Source organism: Ranitomeya variabilis, chromosome 1 (assembly GCF_051348905.1).
Source record: "Ranitomeya variabilis isolate aRanVar5 chromosome 1, aRanVar5.hap1, whole genome shotgun sequence".
Classification (NCBI taxonomy): Eukaryota; Metazoa; Chordata; class Amphibia; order Anura; family Dendrobatidae; genus Ranitomeya; species Ranitomeya variabilis.
Window position 1 is genome coordinate 393,967,531 of NC_135232.1, and position 17,937 is coordinate 393,985,467.

Below are 17,937 nucleotides of genomic sequence, written 5' to 3' on the forward strand. Positions count from 1 at the left end.
ATGCTGCTGCTAATGAAGCACTATCCTGGATGGATAACTCTGAAACTGTAGAACAGGATGATGGTGATCTTGGAGGTGGATAGTTTCCAGAATCCATGAATTCCCCTAAACAAAAAAAGTCAATGCTGTTATTTTATTGTTTATACAATTTCTGCTTATTGTACACAACACATCACTGCCCCTGCCCCAAAAGGAATATTTGTTTTTCTTCATAACTGTACCAAATGACAGTAACATGCAGTAATAATAAGAAATATAATTTTTCTCACACATGACAGTTCAGTCTTTAGAAATAGGATTCAATAAAAATGTTTACCAACCTGAAGATCCTGCCTGTTCAGAAGTGTTTCTTTGGTCATTTTCATCACCGCACTTCTCATGATGTTGCCTCATTCGCGCCACCAGGCCTTGCATCTCTTTGTTGCATCGTTTGCATTTTGCACGCATGCCTGCCTTACCGATAGGCGAAGGAGCTTCATTAAAATATTCCCAAACTGGGTCTCTTTTACGGCCTGCTGCCATTATAAGGAAAGAATGTAATAAACCTCAGATCGTATCGTACACACAAACAGATCCAGACTTGTCTGTCTGTGGCTATGCTGCAGTATTGTGCTCAAAGTTTCACTTTCATTTTCTTGTCTGCTTGCCCTTCCTCCTCCTCACACTTAGATTCACATTCTTCTTGTGTTGTGCAGATCTATTCCACTCCAAACAATCAGAAACATATTGTCTAACTTCTTGGACTTGGCACTGAAGGGGTTGATTCTGTATTCATAGGTTTGTAGAACAATAGGATTAAGGTCTTTTTCTCAACTCTGTTCATGTTGTAACATTTTTGCCGTGAAGAAGAGGCTGGGACCTCTGCGGAGTCAAATTCAGTTTTGAGAACTGCGTAAGTAAAGCGAGCGTCTGTGATAATATAGGAGAGAAACTGCCCACTAATCCTACAGAAACCTCTGGAAGAGCATGGCATTGTGAATGTTACACATATACAGCCTTTATTCTACTGAGTTAAACAACTCAGCTTTATCTCATGATGGAAGAACCTTTGGATGGTAAAATATTTTCCTCAAAAAGCAGTTTATTGAAAAAAATCCGATTTAAATAAAAAAAATCCGATTTAAATCAAAAAAATCCGATTTAAATCAAAAAAATCCGATTTAAATCAAAAAAATCGGATTTTTTTGATTTTTTTTTAAAAAAAACATTGATTTTTATCCACCCTGCTTTCTTGCCATTGGCCGAGTTTGCCCTTAATAATCGGGCTAGTTCTGCTACCTTGGTTTCACCCTTCTTTTGTAACTCTGGTTTTCATCCTCCTTTTTTTCTTCAGGGCAGGTTGAGCCTTCTGATTGTCCTGGGGTGGACTCTGTGGTTGACAGGTTGCAGCAAATTTGGGCTCATGTTGTTGACAATTTGGTGTTGTCTCAGGATGGGGCTCAGCGTTTTGCTAACCGTCGTCGCTGTGTTGGTTCCCGGTTTCGGGTTGGGGATTTGGTCTGGTTGTCTTCCCGTCGTGTCCCTATGAAGGTTTCTTCCCCTAAGTTTAAGCCTCGGTTTATTGGCCCTTATAGAATTTCTGAGATTATCAATCCAGTGTCTTTTCGTTTGGCCCTTCCAGCCTCTTTTTCCATCCATAATGTTTTTCATAGATCTTTGTTGCGGAAATATGTGGTGCCCGTTGTTCCCTCTGTTGATCCTCCTGCCCCGGTGTTGATTGATGGGGAGTTGGAGTATGTGGTTGAGAAGATTTTGGATTCTCGTTTTTCGAGGCGGAGGCTTCAGTATCTTGTCAAATGGAAGGGTTATGGCCAGGAGGATAATTCTTGGGTTGTTGCCTCCGATGTTCATGCTGATGATTTGGTTCGTGCCTTTCATTTGGCTCGTCCGGATCGGCCTGGGGGCTCTGGTGAGGGTTCGGTGACCCCTCCTCAAGGGGGGGGGGTACTGTTGTGAATTCTGCTCTTGGGCTCCCTCCGGTGGTTGTAAGTGGTAGCGCTGCTGTCTCTGAATCACAGCATTTATCAGGTGTTTTCACTTTTTGCAATTTGGACAGGGCTATTTAGTCTTGCTTCACCCTTTAGTCAGTGCCAGTTGTCCATTGTTCCTGGAGGATTCACATCCCTGCCTGGTCTCTTCTGCTTGCAGTTCTTTTCAACAAAGATAAGTTCTGGCCTTGATTTTGCTGTCCACATGCTGTGGTCTTATTGTTCAGTTATTTTCCATGTTTTGTCTTGTCCAGCTTGGTCTGTATAAGGATTTGTTTAGCCAAGCTGGTATCTCTGGAGATGCAGATATACCCTCCATGTCTTTAGTTAGCTGTGGAGTTATTGTATTTTCTGTGGTGGATATTTTCTAGTATTTTAATACTGACCGCATAGTACTCTGTCCTGTCCTTTCTATTTAGCTAGAAGTGGCCTCCTTTGCTAAATTCTCATTTCAGTCTGTGTATGTTTTTTCCCTCTCCTCTCACAGTCAATATTTGTGGGGGGCTGCCTGTTCTTTGGGGATTTTCTCTGAGGCAAGATAGTTTTCCCTTTTCTATCTCTAAGGGTAATTAGTCCTCCGGCTGTGTCGAGATGTCTAGGGAGCGCTAGGTACATTCCACGGCTACTTCTAGTTGCGGTGTTAGGTTCAGGGTCTGCGGTCAGTACAGGTACCACCTTCTCCAGAGTACGTCCCATGCTGCTCTTAGGCCACCAGATCATAACAGGCAATATACTACGTGACTGGGCAATATACTACGTGGCTGGGCAATATTCTACGTGACTGGGCAATATACTACGTGGCTGGGCAATATACTACGTGGCTGGGAAATATACTACGTGACTGGGCAATATACTACCTGACTGGGCAATATACTACATGGGCTGTGCAATATACTATGTGGACATGCATATTCTAGAATACCCGATGCGTTAGAATCGGGCCACTATCTAGTATCTTCATAGTTGTCTGCTTTCTTGTTCCCTAGAAAATTCTGCACCACATTACAAAATGCATTCCAAGCTTTCTTCTGTCTCATTCATTGATGTGATAAAATTTGGGTCTCATAAGTGTTCTTATTTGAGGTCCATCAAATATTCCAGCCTTTTTCTTCTCTTCACTAAGACCAGGAAAAGTTGAACATACATAGTTAAAGCATTCTCCACTGTGATTGAGAGCTTTGACGAACTGCTTCATCAATCCAAGTTTTTTATGTGTAATGGAGGAAAGACAATGTCCTTCCTATCCCCTAGAGGATCATGGATGACATTCTTATCGCCAGATGCCAAACTCTGTCGCTGAGGCCATTCAGTTTTCACCCAATGCTCTGCTGTAGCTCTACTGTCCCAGAAGCACAGAAAACAAGGGTGTTATCATAACAAATGGGAATTATGCATGTTCAAAGAAAACAAAGATATTTTCACATTTATTGGGAGACTAAATGAAAACTAAATTTACCTTAGTGAACTGTATAAACCGGCACTTTTCATACACTACTTATATTTATCATGGAATTCTTGAAAATGGGCTATATACTTGTAGCGCAAAAACGTGATGTGATAAAGAAATTATAAGGTCAGATTTGAATTCAGCACCCTCAAATTAGTCTAAAACTGTTCTTAAAGTCCATGCTAGAAAATTATTATTTTTTTTTTTTTGTAGACCAGTGTAATCCATAATGTCCCACGACGATCCTGATCACTTTGAGAGCAGTAACATCAGTGATATGACTGCTCTCAAAGACAGCCAGCGATACACTGACAGGAGGTGATCGCCCCCTGCAGTGGATCACTGCGCCGCCGTGAGTATATCGTTTTTTATTTTTACGTAAATGTGTATGTAATGTAACTTTTTTTTTAAAACTGTGAGCACAGGTACCGGCAGATGATACTACTCTCCCATCAGACATAGCTCGATAGGAGCAGTAGTCTCATCGGTCCGTGCCTGCTTTTTTTACCGCAGGTTCCTGCATGATCCTGCAGCGCTGTGGCTGACAGTACTGGCGGTAGCATTACCGCGGGTGACAGTCACAGCTGAGGGGTGATGCTGATATGTGACAGCATGACCCCCGCAGCTCCTGTTATTGCACACACTGAGCTGTGTGTGCAATGGGGAAAGACATGGTGGGGGGAGAGGAGTGCATAGGAGGGAGAGCGACCCATGGGGAGAGAGACATGCAGGGGGAGAGGAGTGCATAGGAGGGAGAGTGACCCATGGGGAGAGAGACATGGTAGGGGAAGAGGAGTGCATAGGAGGGAGATCGACCCATGGGGAGAAAGACACGCTGTGGGGAGAGGAGTGCATAGGAGGGAGAGCGACCCATGGGGAGAGAGACATGCTGGGGGGAGAGGAGTGCATAGGAGGGAGAGCGACCCATGGGGAGACAGACATACAGGGGGGAGAGAGACATGCAGGGGGAGAGGAGGAGTGCATAGGAGCGAGAGCGATAGGATTAGATACAAGGCCCAGAAGTCAGTATCACACATTGGAGGATTAGATGCACAGCTCAGTCAGTATCACATAGGATAGGATTAGATACACGTCTCAGCACAGTATCACACGAGAGGATTAGATACAAGGCTCAGCAGACAGTATCACACAGGATAGGATTAGATACACAGCTCAGTATCGCGTAGGATAGTATTAGATACACGTCTCAGAACAGTATCACACAAGAGGATTAGATACAAGGCTCAGCAGACAGTATCACACAGGATAGGATTAGATACACAGCTCAGCAGACAGTATCACACATGGGAGGAATAGATTGTCAGCTCAGTCAGTATCACATAGGATAGGATTAGATACACAGCTCAGCAGACAGTATAACACATGGGAGGATTAGATACACGTCTCAGCAGACAGTATCACACAGGACAGTATTAGATACACTGCTCAGAGTTAGTATCACACAGGATAGGATTAGATACACGGCTCAGCAGACAGTATCACACATGGGAGGATTAGATACACAGCTCAGTCAGTATCACATAGGATAGGATTAGGTACACGTATCAGCACAGTATCACACATGGGAGGATTAGACAAGGCTCAGCAGTCAGTATCACACATGGGAGGATTAGACACATCTCAGCAGACAGTATCACTCAGGACAGTATTAGATACACAGCTCAGAGTCAGTATCACACAGGATAGGATTATACACGTTTCAGCACAGTATCACACAGGAGAGGATTAGATACAAGGTTCAGCAGTCAGTATCACACATGGGAGGATTAGATACACGTCTCAGCAGACAGTATCACAAAGGACAGTATTAGATACACAGCTCAGAGTCAGTATCACACAGGATAGGATTATACACGTCTCAGCACAGTATCACACTTGGGAGGATTAGATACACGTCTCAGCAGACAGTATCACACAGGATAGGATTAGATACACGTCTCAGCACAGTATCACAGGATAGGATTAGATACAAGGCTCAGCCGTCAGTATCACACAGAACAGTATTAGATACACAGCTCAAGAGTCAGTATCACATAGGATAGGATTAGATACACATCTCAGCACAGTATCACACATGGAAGGATTAGATACACAGCTCAAAGTCAGTATCACACAGGATAGGATTAGATACATGCCTCAGCACAGTATCATGCAGGAGAGGATTAGATACAAGGCTCAGCAGTCAGTATCACACAGGATAGGATTAGATACACGTATCAGCACAGTATCACACAGAACAGTATTAGATACACAGCTGAGTCAGTATCACACAGGATAGGATTAGATACACAGCTCAGAGTCAGTATCACATAGGATAGGATTAGATACACGTATCAGCACAGTATCACACAGAACAGTATTAGATACACAGCAGAGTCAGTATCACACAGGATAGGATTAGATACACGTCTCAGCAGACAGTATCACACAGGACAATATTAGATACACAGCTCAGAGTCATTATCACATAGGATAGGATTAGATACACGTATCAGCACAGTATCACACATGGGAGGATTAGATACACCTCTCAGCAGACAGTATCACATAGGACAGTATTAGATACACAGCTCACAGTCAGTATCACATAGAATAGGATAAGATACACGGCTTAGCACAGTATCACAAATGGGAGGATTAGACACACAGCTCAGAGTCAGTATCACACAGGATAGGATAGGATTAGATTACCTCTCCCCCGCTGCCGATACTTACTTCGCTGCTCCACTGCTCCTTTCTCCCTCCCGTCCTTGGTCTCCTCCTATAACCGCACGGCTCCTGCGATTATAGGGGGAAACTGGAACTTACAGAATACACTGTGGGCTCCAGAAAAATGGCGCCGATCTCCTCCCTCTGCTGTGATCTGGACAGCCCAGGAGGCGTGCCCAGATCACAGCAGGGAGCAGCTCAATATAAAGTATAGGGTTGGCGTCCATCCGCTGTCTCTTATACCCAGGGCAGCCGTATTTGCAGAGTGTAAGTGTCGTGCTGGGACTCTTACTCTCCTGCAAAGCAAAATGGCGGCGCCCAGTGGCTGCAAAAATAATTAATAATAATAAAAATATTAACGTTAAATTTTTTTTTTTGTATTAAAAATAATTGTTTATATAAACAATCATTTTTAATACAAAAAATGCGGCACTTTCCCTTTAAGGAGTATATTTTGGAATCAAGGGGATTAATGAACTGGTCTCTGGTTGTGGGCATGAATGGACAGACATTGCAGTCACCACAAGGAAAGGACCCCCTAAGGCGTAGACCACGATCAAGACGTATCGTGGGTCGTACAAAGTGACTCCTAGTCAAGATGTCACGTAAGTTGGGTGCTCTCCTTGCTGTGAGTAATGGTTGAGAACTGAAAAGTGATGATGATGTTTGTGCATCCATGGTGAGGATGTCCCAATGATTTCTAATAATGTTCCTTACCTGATTCCAACGGTTGTTATAGTTGGTGATGAACTTGATCCTAGAATCTTGTCAGCAAGGGTTAGGTACCCTGATCATGCCCTTTAGCTCGTTGGTAGGCAGATGAGATAATCTTCTTAGGATATCCCCGCTGTTTGAATCTTTCTGTTAATGCCCTTGACTGCTGTGTAAAGTCATCATCAAGAGTGTAGTTGTGTCGAATCCTTAAAAATTGTCCAACTGAGATGCCCCTCTTAGTATGGGGGGGATGGAAACTCTCAAAACGAAGTAGACTATTGGTAGCCGTGGGTTTTCGGTGAAGGTCAGTGATGAGACTATTGTTCTGAATAGTGACCGTTAAATCCAGAAATGTAACTGAAGTAGGAGAAAGAAAATGGGTTAATGTAATGTTGAGACAGTTATTATTCAGCTCCTGCAAAAATTGGAGGCAATCACTTTCTGTTCCCGTCCAAACGAAGATCACGTCATCGATGAATCGATGCCAGTATTGGACATGCTCCTTGAAAAATTTAGAACGATATACTACTGTGTCTTCCCACCAGCCCAAAAAGATATTTGCAAAGGCTGGTGCACACCTAGCTCCCATCGCAACACCGAACGCCTGACGATAATATGACTAATCAAATAGAAAATAATTATGATGTAGGATGAAATCAAGAAGGTCAATCAAAAATGAATCGTGCAGGCGATCCGAGTTGGTTTGTTTATCCAAAAAATAAGTCACTGCATGGATGCCGTCCCTATGATTGATGTTAGAGTATAGGGACTCAACATCACATGTGACCATTTTTTTACTTTTAAATGTTTTTATTCACTGTATGCTTTTTGTGAGCATACCCATGTTGTGACCACTCTCCTACAGTGGGTATGTTCAAGTGGCCACATTGGGCAGGTGCAGCTGGAGTTGTAAATTACATATGTTGTGAGCGGTGTTGGTATGGGGCTTGATGTGGCTGTGGTGATGGGATCTGTGGTGGAGGTGGTTCTGTGAGTGCTATTGTCTGCTCATCCTGCCTTCCAGGCATGTGTAGGTGGTTGTCGCTGGACATCTGCCATCTTTCCAGGTACATGAATACCTGAGTAGGATTATTAGGTTCGGTGCAGGAATCAATCAAAATTTGTTTGGCTCCTCTGGCACGCTGCCTCACCTAATGGGGAATTGTGAGCAGATACCATGCAAGACTCCGAGCATATGCCTCCTCACCATAGTCATTGACAGTGCGTGATAGTCCAAAACACCAGTGTCTGCTTGGCGCCTGTTACCGGTTGTGGAAAGCAGCCGCAGTATCCAGAGGTAGCGTAGGACTACTACTATGTAAACGTTCATCTTCTTGATTGGTCTCATGTCCTGCAGAAGGTCGTGCTGGTGGTGGTCGTGGTTGGTTTGTTGATGATGCTGCAGAAGAAGGTCCAGCCACATCTTCAACTTCGCCAACAGGGCCCAAGTTGACCTCGGAGTTAGATGTTGTTTTTCGTTCAGTAAGGTTGGTGTCAGTTCTGTTTATTTTCACAATGTTAAAAAAAAATAAAAAATTAATTCATGTACCTTAAGGCCATGTCTAAAATGTGGGGTCACGCATGCACTTACAAACGTAGATCCATAATAGGAGCAAGGAAATTTAATCTGTCATAATAGATATATTTGTGCTTTTTATTGGCCGCTGCACCACTTCTGGTCCGCTGCTGGCGCTCACGGCGGCACTGATCACGGCAGCTGCGCCACCATCTAGTGACATCACACACTGCAAAGTAACACAATAAATGTTTCAAAATATGATCAACCTGTTTGCATTTAGAAATACAGGTTACAGTGTAAAGTTGCATGCTACTTGCCAAGTGTAAAGTGAGAAATAGGCCGGATTTTCCAAAGAACATCACGTAGGATAATGTTATCTTATTTTGTTGGTTCCTTATTGCTTAATTAATATTGTGTAATTTTTTACTTTACTTACTATTTTCCTGCTGCACTTCACGTGGACTTTCCTCATAAATGGTGAACATCTGCCTGCATATGCATCTCCAAGCTGCATCCTTTAGATGGCGATCCGCGTCATGATGGTCCCATATTTCCAGCCTCTCCTGCACCAGAACTATCAGCATTTCCGTTAATATGTCTGGCCATGTTGCTGGTATCCGTGGAGGCATGTTTGGGACTTTTTTCAGAGGTTGCCTGGAAAATTTGCATGCTAAAGCTTCCTGACAATGGATGAGGCAATTTCCTGGCACCTGGAAAATGTTGGCTTATTTCTCACAAGTCACACTGATGGTTCGTGTGGTGTCCGATTTTTTTCTCGCACCCATAGGCTTGCGTTGGCGAGATTTGGCCGATACATGCGTACAATTGCAGCATGCACGCTGAATACACCCGAGAAAATAAACGGTGATGTGAGCTGCCCCATAGATTAACCCCTTCCTGACATCAGACGTACTATCCCGTCGAGGTGGGGTGGGCCCGTATGACCACCGACGGGATAGTACGTCATACGCGATCGGCCGCGCTCACGGGGGGAGCGCGGCCGATCGCGGCCGGGTGTCAGCTGCATATCGCAGCTGACATCCGGCACTATGTGCCAGGAGCGGTAAACATGATCGCGGTGTACCGGCGGTATAGGGAAGCATCGCGCAGGGAGGGGGCTCCCTGCGGGCTTCCCTGAGACCCCCGGAGCAACGCGATGTGATCGCGTTGCTCCGAGGGTCTCCTACCTCCCTCCTCGCCGCAGGTCACGGATCCAAGGTGGCCGCGGCATCCGGATCCTGCAGGGAGGGAGGTGGCTTACCGAGTGCCTGCTCAGAGCAGACACTTGGTAAGCCTGCAGCCCTGCACAGCAGATCGTCGATCTGACAGAGTGCTGTGCACACTGTCAGATCAATGATCTGTAATGTCCCCCCCTGGGACAAAGTAAAAAAGTAAAAAAAAAATTCCCCACATGTGTGTAAAAAAATAAATAAAAAAAATTTCCTAAATAAAGAAAAAAAAAAATATATTATTCCCATAAATACATTTCTTTAGCTAAATAAAATAAAAAAAACAATAAAAGTACACATATTTAGTATCGCCGCGTCCGTATCGACCCAACCTATAATACTGCCCCACTAGTTAACCCCTTCAGTAAACACCGTAAGAAAAAAAGAAAAAAAACGAGGCAAAAAACAACGCTTTATTATCATACCGCCGAACAAAAAGTGGAATAACACGCGATCAAAAAGACGCATATAAATAACCATGGTACAGCTGAAAACGTCATCTTGTCCCGCAAAAAACGAGCCACAATACAGCATCATCAGCAAAAAAATAAAAAAGTTATAGTCCTGAGAATAAAGCGATACCAAAATAATTATTTTTTCTATAAAATAGTTTTTATCGTATAAAAGCGCCAAAACATAAAAAAAATGATATAAATGAGATATCGCTGTAATCGTACTGACCCGACGAGTAAATCTGCTTTATCAATTTTACCAAACGCGGAACGGTATAAACGCCTCCCCCAAAAGAAATTCATGAATAGCTGGTTTTTGATCACTCTGCCTCACAAAAATCGGAATAAAAAGCGATCAAAAAATGCCACGTGTCCAAAAATGTTACCAATAAAAACGTCAACTCGTCCCGCAAAAAACAAGATCTCACATGACTCTGTGGACTCAAATATGGAAAAATTACAGCTCTCAAAATGTGGTAACGCAAAAAATATTTTTTGCAATGAAAAGCGTCTTTCAGTGTGTGACGGCTGCCAATCATAAAAATCCGCTAAAAAACCCGCTATAAAAGTAAATCAAACCCCCCTTCATCACCCCCTTAGTTTGGGAAAAATAAAAAAATTAAAAAATGTATTTATTTCCATTTTCCCATTAGGGTTAGGGTTAGGGCTAGAGTTAGGACTAGAGTTAGGGCTAGGGTTAGGGCAAGGGTTAGGACTAGGGTTAGGGCTAGTGTTAGGGCTAGGTTTGGGGCTAGGGTTGGGGCTAGGGTTAGGGCTAGGGCTAGAGTTGGGGCTAGGGTTAGGGCTAGGGTTAGGGCTAGGGTTAGGGCTAGGGTTGGGGCTAGGGTTAGGGCTAGGGTTGGGGCTAGGGTTAGGGCTAGGGCTAGAGTTGGGGCTAGGGTTAGGGCTAGGGTTAGGGCTAGGGTTAGGGCTAGTGTTACGGCTAGTGTTAGGGCTAGTGATAGGGCTAGGGTTATTGCTAGGGTTAGGGCTAGGGTTAGGGTTGGGGCTAGGGTTGGGGCTACAGTTAGGGTTGGGGCTAAAGATAGGGTTAGGGTTTGGATTACATTTACGGTTGGGAATAGGGTTGGGTGTGTCTGGGTTAGAGGAGTGGTTAGGGTTACTGTTGGGATTAGGGTAAGGGGTGTGTTTGGATTAGGGTTTCAGTTATAATTGGGGGGTTTCCACTGTTTAGGCACATCAGGGGCTCTCCAAACGGGACATGGCATCCGATCTGAATTCCAGCCAATTCTGCGTTGAAAAAGGAAAACAGTGCTCCTTCCCTTCAGAGCTCTCCCGTGTGCCCAAACAGGGGTTTACCCCAACATATGGGGTATCAGCGTACTCAGGATAAATTGGACATCATCTTTTGGGGTCCAATTTCTCCTGCTACCCTTGGGAAAATACAAAACTGGGGGCCAAAAAATAAGTTTTGTGGGAAAAAAAAGATTTTTTATTTTCACGGCTCTGCGTTGTAAACTGTAGTGAAACACTTGGGGGTTCAAAGTTCTCACAACACATCTAGATAAGTTCCTTGGGGGGTCTAGTTTCCGATATGGGGTCACTTGTGGGGGGTTTGTACTGTTTGGGTACATCAGGGGCTCTGCAAATGCAACGTGACGCCTGCAGACCAATCCATTTAAGTCTGCATTCCAAATGGCGCTCCTTCCCTTCCGAGCTCTGTCATGCGCCAAAACAGTGGTTCCCCCCCACATATGGAGTATCAGCGTACTCAGGACAAATTGGTCAACAACTTTTGGGGTCCAATTTATCCTGATACCCTTGTGAAAATACAAAACTGGGGGCTAAAAAATCATTTTTGTGAAAAAAAAAAGAATTTTTATTTTCACGGCTCTGCGTTATAAACTGTAGTGAAACACTTGGGGGTTCAAAGCTCTCACAACACATCTAGATAAGTTCCTTGGGGGGGTCTAGTTTCCAATATGGGGTCACTTGTGGGGGGTTTGTACTGTTTGGGTACATCAGGGGCTCTGCAAATGCAACGTGACGCCTGCAGACCAATCCATTTAAGTCTGCATTCCAAATGGCGCTCCTTCCCTTCCGAGCTCTGTCATGCGCCCAAACAGTGGTTCCCCCCCACATATGGGGTATCAGCGTACTCAGGACAAATTGGACAACAATGTTTGGGGTCCAATTTATCCTGATACCCTTGTGAAAATACAAAACTGGGGGCTAAAAAATCATTTTTGTGAAAAAAAAAAAGAATTTTTATTTTCACGACTCTGCGTTATAAACTGTAGTGAAACACTTGGGGGTTCAAAGCTCTCAAAACACATCTAGATAAGTTCCTTAGGGGGTCTACTTTCCAAAATTGTGTCACTTGTGGGGGTTTTTAATGTTTAGGCACATCAGGGGCTCTCCAAACGCAACATGGCATCCCATCTTAATTCCAGTCAATTTTGCATTGAAAAGTAAAATAGCGCTCCTTCCCTTCCGAGCTCTGCTATGCGCCCAAACAGTGGTTTACCCCCACATATGGGGTATCGTCGTACTCAGGACAAATTGCACAACAACTTTTGTGGTCTAATTTCTTCTCTTACCCTTGGGGAAATAAAAAAGTGGGGGCGAAAAGATCATTTTTGTGAAAAAATATGATTTTTTATTTTTACGGCTCTGCATTATAAACTTCTGTGAAGCACTTGTTGGGTCAAAGTGCTCAACACACATCTAGATAAGTTCCTTAAGGGGTCTACTTTCCAAAATGGTGTCACTTGTGGGGGGTTTCAATGTTTAGGCACATCAGGGGCTCTCCAAACGCAACATGGCGTCCCATCTCAATTCCAGTCAATTTTGCATTGAAAAGTCAAATGGCGCTCCTTCCCTTCCGAGCTCTGCCCTGCGCCCAAACAATGGTTTACACCCACATATGGGGTATCAGCGTACTCAGGACAAATTGCACAACAATTTTTGGGGTCCAATTTCTTCTCTTACCCTTGGGAAAATAAAAAATTGGGGGCGAAAAGATCATTTTTGTGAAAAAATATGATTTTTTACTTTTACGGCTCTGCATTATAAACTTCTGTGAAGCACTTGTTGGGTCAAAGTGCTCAACACACATCTAGATAAGTTCCTTAAGGGGTCTACTTTCCAAAATGGTGTCACTTGTGGGGGGTTTCAATGTTTAGGCACATCAGGGGCTCTCCAAACGCAACATGGCATCCCATCTCAATTCCAGTCAATTTTGCATTGAAAAGTCAAATGGCGCTCCTTCCCTTCCGAGATCTGCCCTGCACCCAAACAATGGTTTACACCCACATATGGGGTATCAGCGTACTCAGGACAAATTGCACAACAATTTTTGGGGTCCAATTTCTTCTCTTACCCTTGGGAAAATAAAAAATTGGGGGCGAAAAGATCATTTTTGTGAAAAAATATGATTTTTTATTTTTACGGCTCTGCATTATAAACTTCTGTGAAGCACTTGTTGGGTCAAAGTGCTCACCACACATCTAGATAAGATCCTTAGGGGGTCTACTTTCCAAAATGGTGTCACTTGTGGGGGATTTCAATGTTTAGGCACATCAGGGGCTCTCCAAATGCAACATGGCGTCCCATCTCAATTCCAGTCAATTTTGCATTGAAAAGTCAAATGGCGCTCCTTTCCTTCCGAGCTCTACCATGCGCCCAAACAGTGGTTTACCCCCACATATGGGGTATCAGCGTACTCAGGACAAATTGTACAACAAATTTTGGGGTCTATTTTCTCCTGTTACCCTTGGTAAAATAAAACAAATTGGAGCTGAAATAAATTTTGTGTGAAAAAAAGTTAAATGTTCATTTTTATTTAAACATTCCAAAAATTCCTGTGAAACACCTAAAGGGTTAATAAACTTCTTGAAAGTGGTTTTGAGTACCTTGAGGGGTGCAGTTTTTAGAATGGTGTCACACTTTGGTATTTTCTATCATATAGACCCCTCAAAATGACTTCAAATGAGATGTGGTCCCTAAAAAAAAATGGTGTTGTAAAAATGAGAAATTGCTGGTCAACTTTTAACCCTTATAACTCCGTCACAAAAAAAAATTTTGGTTCCAAAATTGTGCTGATATAAAGTAGACATGTGGGAAATGTTACTTATTAAGTATTTTGTGTGACATATGTCTGTGATTTAAGGGCATAAAAATTCAAAGTTGGAAAATTGCGAAATTTTCAAAATTTTCGCCAAATATTCGTTTTTTTCACAAATAAACGCAAGTTATATCGAAGAAATTTTACCACTATCATGAAGTACAATATGTCACGAGAAAACAATGTCAGAATCGCCAAGATCCGTTGAAGCGTTCCAGAGTTATAACCTCATAAAGGGACAGTGGTCAGAATTGTAAAAATTGGCCCGGTCATTAACGTGCAAACCACCCTTGGGGGTGAAGGGGTTAACAGTGGACCGAGTGCTATGCGATGTTTTCTCGTATAGCACTCGTCCGTATTCTACGCCAGTGTGACCCCGGCCTAACACCCCTCCTCCATTGGGCACCACGGGGTAACCAACTGAACTATCAAATTATCAACCACAATAAATGTGTCATTATAGCTTAAAGTCAAATTTGTGATAAGTATAACAACACAGTGATTAACAGCAAAGCTATGCAATAAATAAGAGCACTGTGTAAGCAGCCCAAAAAGCCCACGTGAGCAAGATGAAACCTAAATATATCACAAAATCAAATCTAATCATGTCCAAAGGTCCAGCCAAAGGTACATATGAAGGATAAAAGCCTAGAAACAAATGAAAAAGACTATGAAAACATGAGAACCGAACATGGTCTGCAAGGTTATGAGCCTGAGAAACTGTGATGAAAGAAAATATAGGATATCAACAAATATATATAGTCATGCAGCAGTGGAACCTGGGAACGAGGACTAAATGTTTTGGAGGAGTGGAAACTTCGCTCGTATCGCCACTTAAGATTGTGGCTTCCTCAGGGGAAAATGGTCAGAATGGCGTTGATGTTTATTGCATAGCTTTGCTGTCAATCACTGTGTTGTTATACTCATCACAAATTTGAATCTAAGTTTAGGTTCATATTTGCGGTTGAGTCTGCAGCGTCTCGTCCGCAACCGCAAGTGCATTGCAAAGCGCATGCAAACACATGATAACACTGCATTTTTTTTATCAGCATCAACTTATGCATGATGCATAAAAAACGCAATGTTTGCACACGTTTGTATCGCTTTTTGCATGCGTTCGCGTTTTTTATGCGCATGCGTTTGATAGGAAAAATTGAGGGTACGTGTCCACTTTCAGGATGGCCGGCGGTTTGGACGGAGCGGCAAACTTGCTCTGCCCCCTTCTGGAGACGCGATGATGCCGGATATGTTCATTGCACACATCCGGCATCATTGCACCCCACGCATAGGGCCCTGTGATTTACCTTGCGGCGTCGCTGCAAGGTAAACGGACATGCTGCGATCTAAAAAGACGCGCCGCATGTCCGTAATCGCAGGGCCGCCGGGTGCGTGTTACCACGCATAGTGGAGACGGGATTTCATAAAATCCCCTCCACTATGCTGTAACATCTGGACGCTGCGGATTGAACGCTGCGGCTCCACGCAGCGTTCAATCCGCTGCTATTCCGGATGTAAAACGGCACGTGGACACGTACCCTAAAGAAGAATTTCCTTGAAACAAGCCACGCCAAATGGGCGTGGCTCATGGGATTTCTCAAAATAAACCCTTGAACAGATGAAATCCTCACATTTTGCTCCTTTATCCTATGTCAAGATGGATCTTTGCATGGAGAGTTTCTATCGGAATCTGGATTTGGATGTCAACTTGTTTCTTTCCTTTGCATTTGTTTGTGAGGAAGAATGGAAAAGAGAAAAACAGAGAAGACGGCGTTGGCACTTTTGGCAGCACCTGATTCTTGAACTGCGACAGAGCCGTGGAACCACTACTTATTCAGTGAGCTCCGTGAAAACCCACAGAAATATTTTGAGTACACAAGGATGTCTCAAGACCACTTTATGGAATTGCTGGACCTTGTACAAGGAGCCATCAGGAGGCAGGACACCCAGCTCCATTGAGCAATTCCTGCTGAGGAACGTCTGCTGGTGACACTAAAATACGTCATATTAAACATTAACGCCTGTCATAATTATTATTGTTCTGCAATGTACTTAATACTTTTCCCTTTTTTTGTTTAGCTTAAAGGGAAGGTACCGCATTTGTAGATCATTAATAAATCACTGTAATGTAGCATAACATGCTGCTATAACCAAGTTTTAAATGCATGTGAAACAGATTTCGTGTGTTATATGAGTTTAAAGAAGGCACTGGGGGCTGACATCTTGGTTTCACAGCAGTTCACGACACTAACAGTGTCATATTAAGGCACCCCATGGACATAGGAGATAATAGACCGGCGCTGACCCTATCTCTAACATTGCAGCAGCATTAGCAGTGAGCTGGGCACGCCTCTGTGGGCTGCACAACTCACTGCTGTAGGTGTGACTAGCCGCCATTTTACTATAGCTCAGTGCTATCTGCCGAGCTCCACTTACTCTCTATCACAGGAGAGAAGCGCTCACTGGAACCGGAGGATGGAGAGTGGGGGGTGCGGGTGATTTACCTCCGTGCTCCTCTGTACTCCAGACACTGCACGTCCTGGGCAGACATCTTCTGCTCTCACAGCTGCCCTGTGTGCTTCTCCTGCTCTGTCTCCGCCTCCTCACACACAGACCCTGTGATCTCCGGTAAGCTGCATTCACAGCCTGCAGAGAGGGAGCTGACACCTGGAGAGAGCAGGACAGCTGACAGGACAGGGATTAAGGTGGGGGAAGGGGGGATGGCAAGAGTGTAAAGGTACCGTCACACTAGGCGATATCGCCAGCGATCCGTGACGTTGCAGCGACCTGGATAGCGATATCGCTGTATTTGACACGCAGCAGCGATCTGGATCCCGCTGTGAAATTGCTGGTCGCTGCTAGAAGGTCTGCACTTTATTTGGTCGCTAGGTCGCCGTGTATCGCCGTGTTTGACAGCAAAAGCAAGGATACCAGCGATATTTTACACTGGTAACCAGGGTAAACATCGGGTTACTAAGCGCAGGGCCGCGCTTAGTAACCCGATGTTTACCCTGGTTACCAGCGTAAAAGTTAAAAAAACAAACAGCACATACTCACCAGCGCGTCCCCCAGCCTCTGCTTCCTGACACTGACTGAGCGCCGGCCCTAAACTGAAAGTGAAAGCACAGCGGTGACGTCACCGCTGTGCTGTTAGGGCCGGAGCTCAGTCAGTGTCAGGAAGCAGAGGCTGGGGGACGCGCTGGTGAGTATGTAGTGTTTGTTTTTTTAACTTTTACGCTGGTAACCAGGGTAAACATCGGGTTACTAAGCGCGGCCCTGCGCTTAGCAACCCGATGCTTACCCTGGTTACCCGGGGACCTCGGCATCGTTGGTCGCTGGAGAGCGGTCTGTGTGACAGCTCTCCAGCGACCAAACAGCGACGCTGCAGCGATCGGGATCGCTGTCGCTATCGCTGCAGCGTCGCTTAATGTGACGGTACCTTTAGTCACAAAACAGGAGAGACATAGCATGCACACAACAGGGATCACATACCCTTCCCCCATATACAGTCATGGCCAAAAGTATTCACACCCCTGCAATTCTGTCAGATAATACTCATTTTCTTCCTGAAAATGATTGCAAGCACAAATTCTTTGGTATTATTATCTTCATTTAATTTGTCTTAAATGAAAAAACACAAAAGAGAATGAAGCAAGAAGCAAAAAGCAAAACATTGATCATTTCACACAAAACTACAAAAATGGGTCAGACAAAAGTATTGGCACCCTCAGCCTAATACTTGGTTGCACAACCTTTAGCCAAAATAACTGCGAC

The 17,937-nt window shown here is 44.1% G+C and overlaps 1 protein-coding gene across 2 annotated transcripts in view; it reads left to right on the plus strand.

Annotated features, from left to right (window-relative positions):
• The window catches only part of DMRT1 (doublesex and mab-3 related transcription factor 1), a 419,177-nt gene that overhangs the window by 71,441 nt on the left and 329,799 nt on the right, over positions 1 to 17,937 (plus strand). Inside the window, exon 2 of one of the 2 annotated variants that reach the window (XM_077249111.1) lies at positions 8,237 to 8,366. The exons of the other annotated variant lie outside the window; for it this stretch is intronic. The gene's annotated coding sequence lies outside the window, so the exon portion shown is untranslated. The remainder of the gene's footprint in view (positions 1 to 8,236; positions 8,367 to 17,937) is intronic. 2 annotated transcript variants of the gene reach the window in all.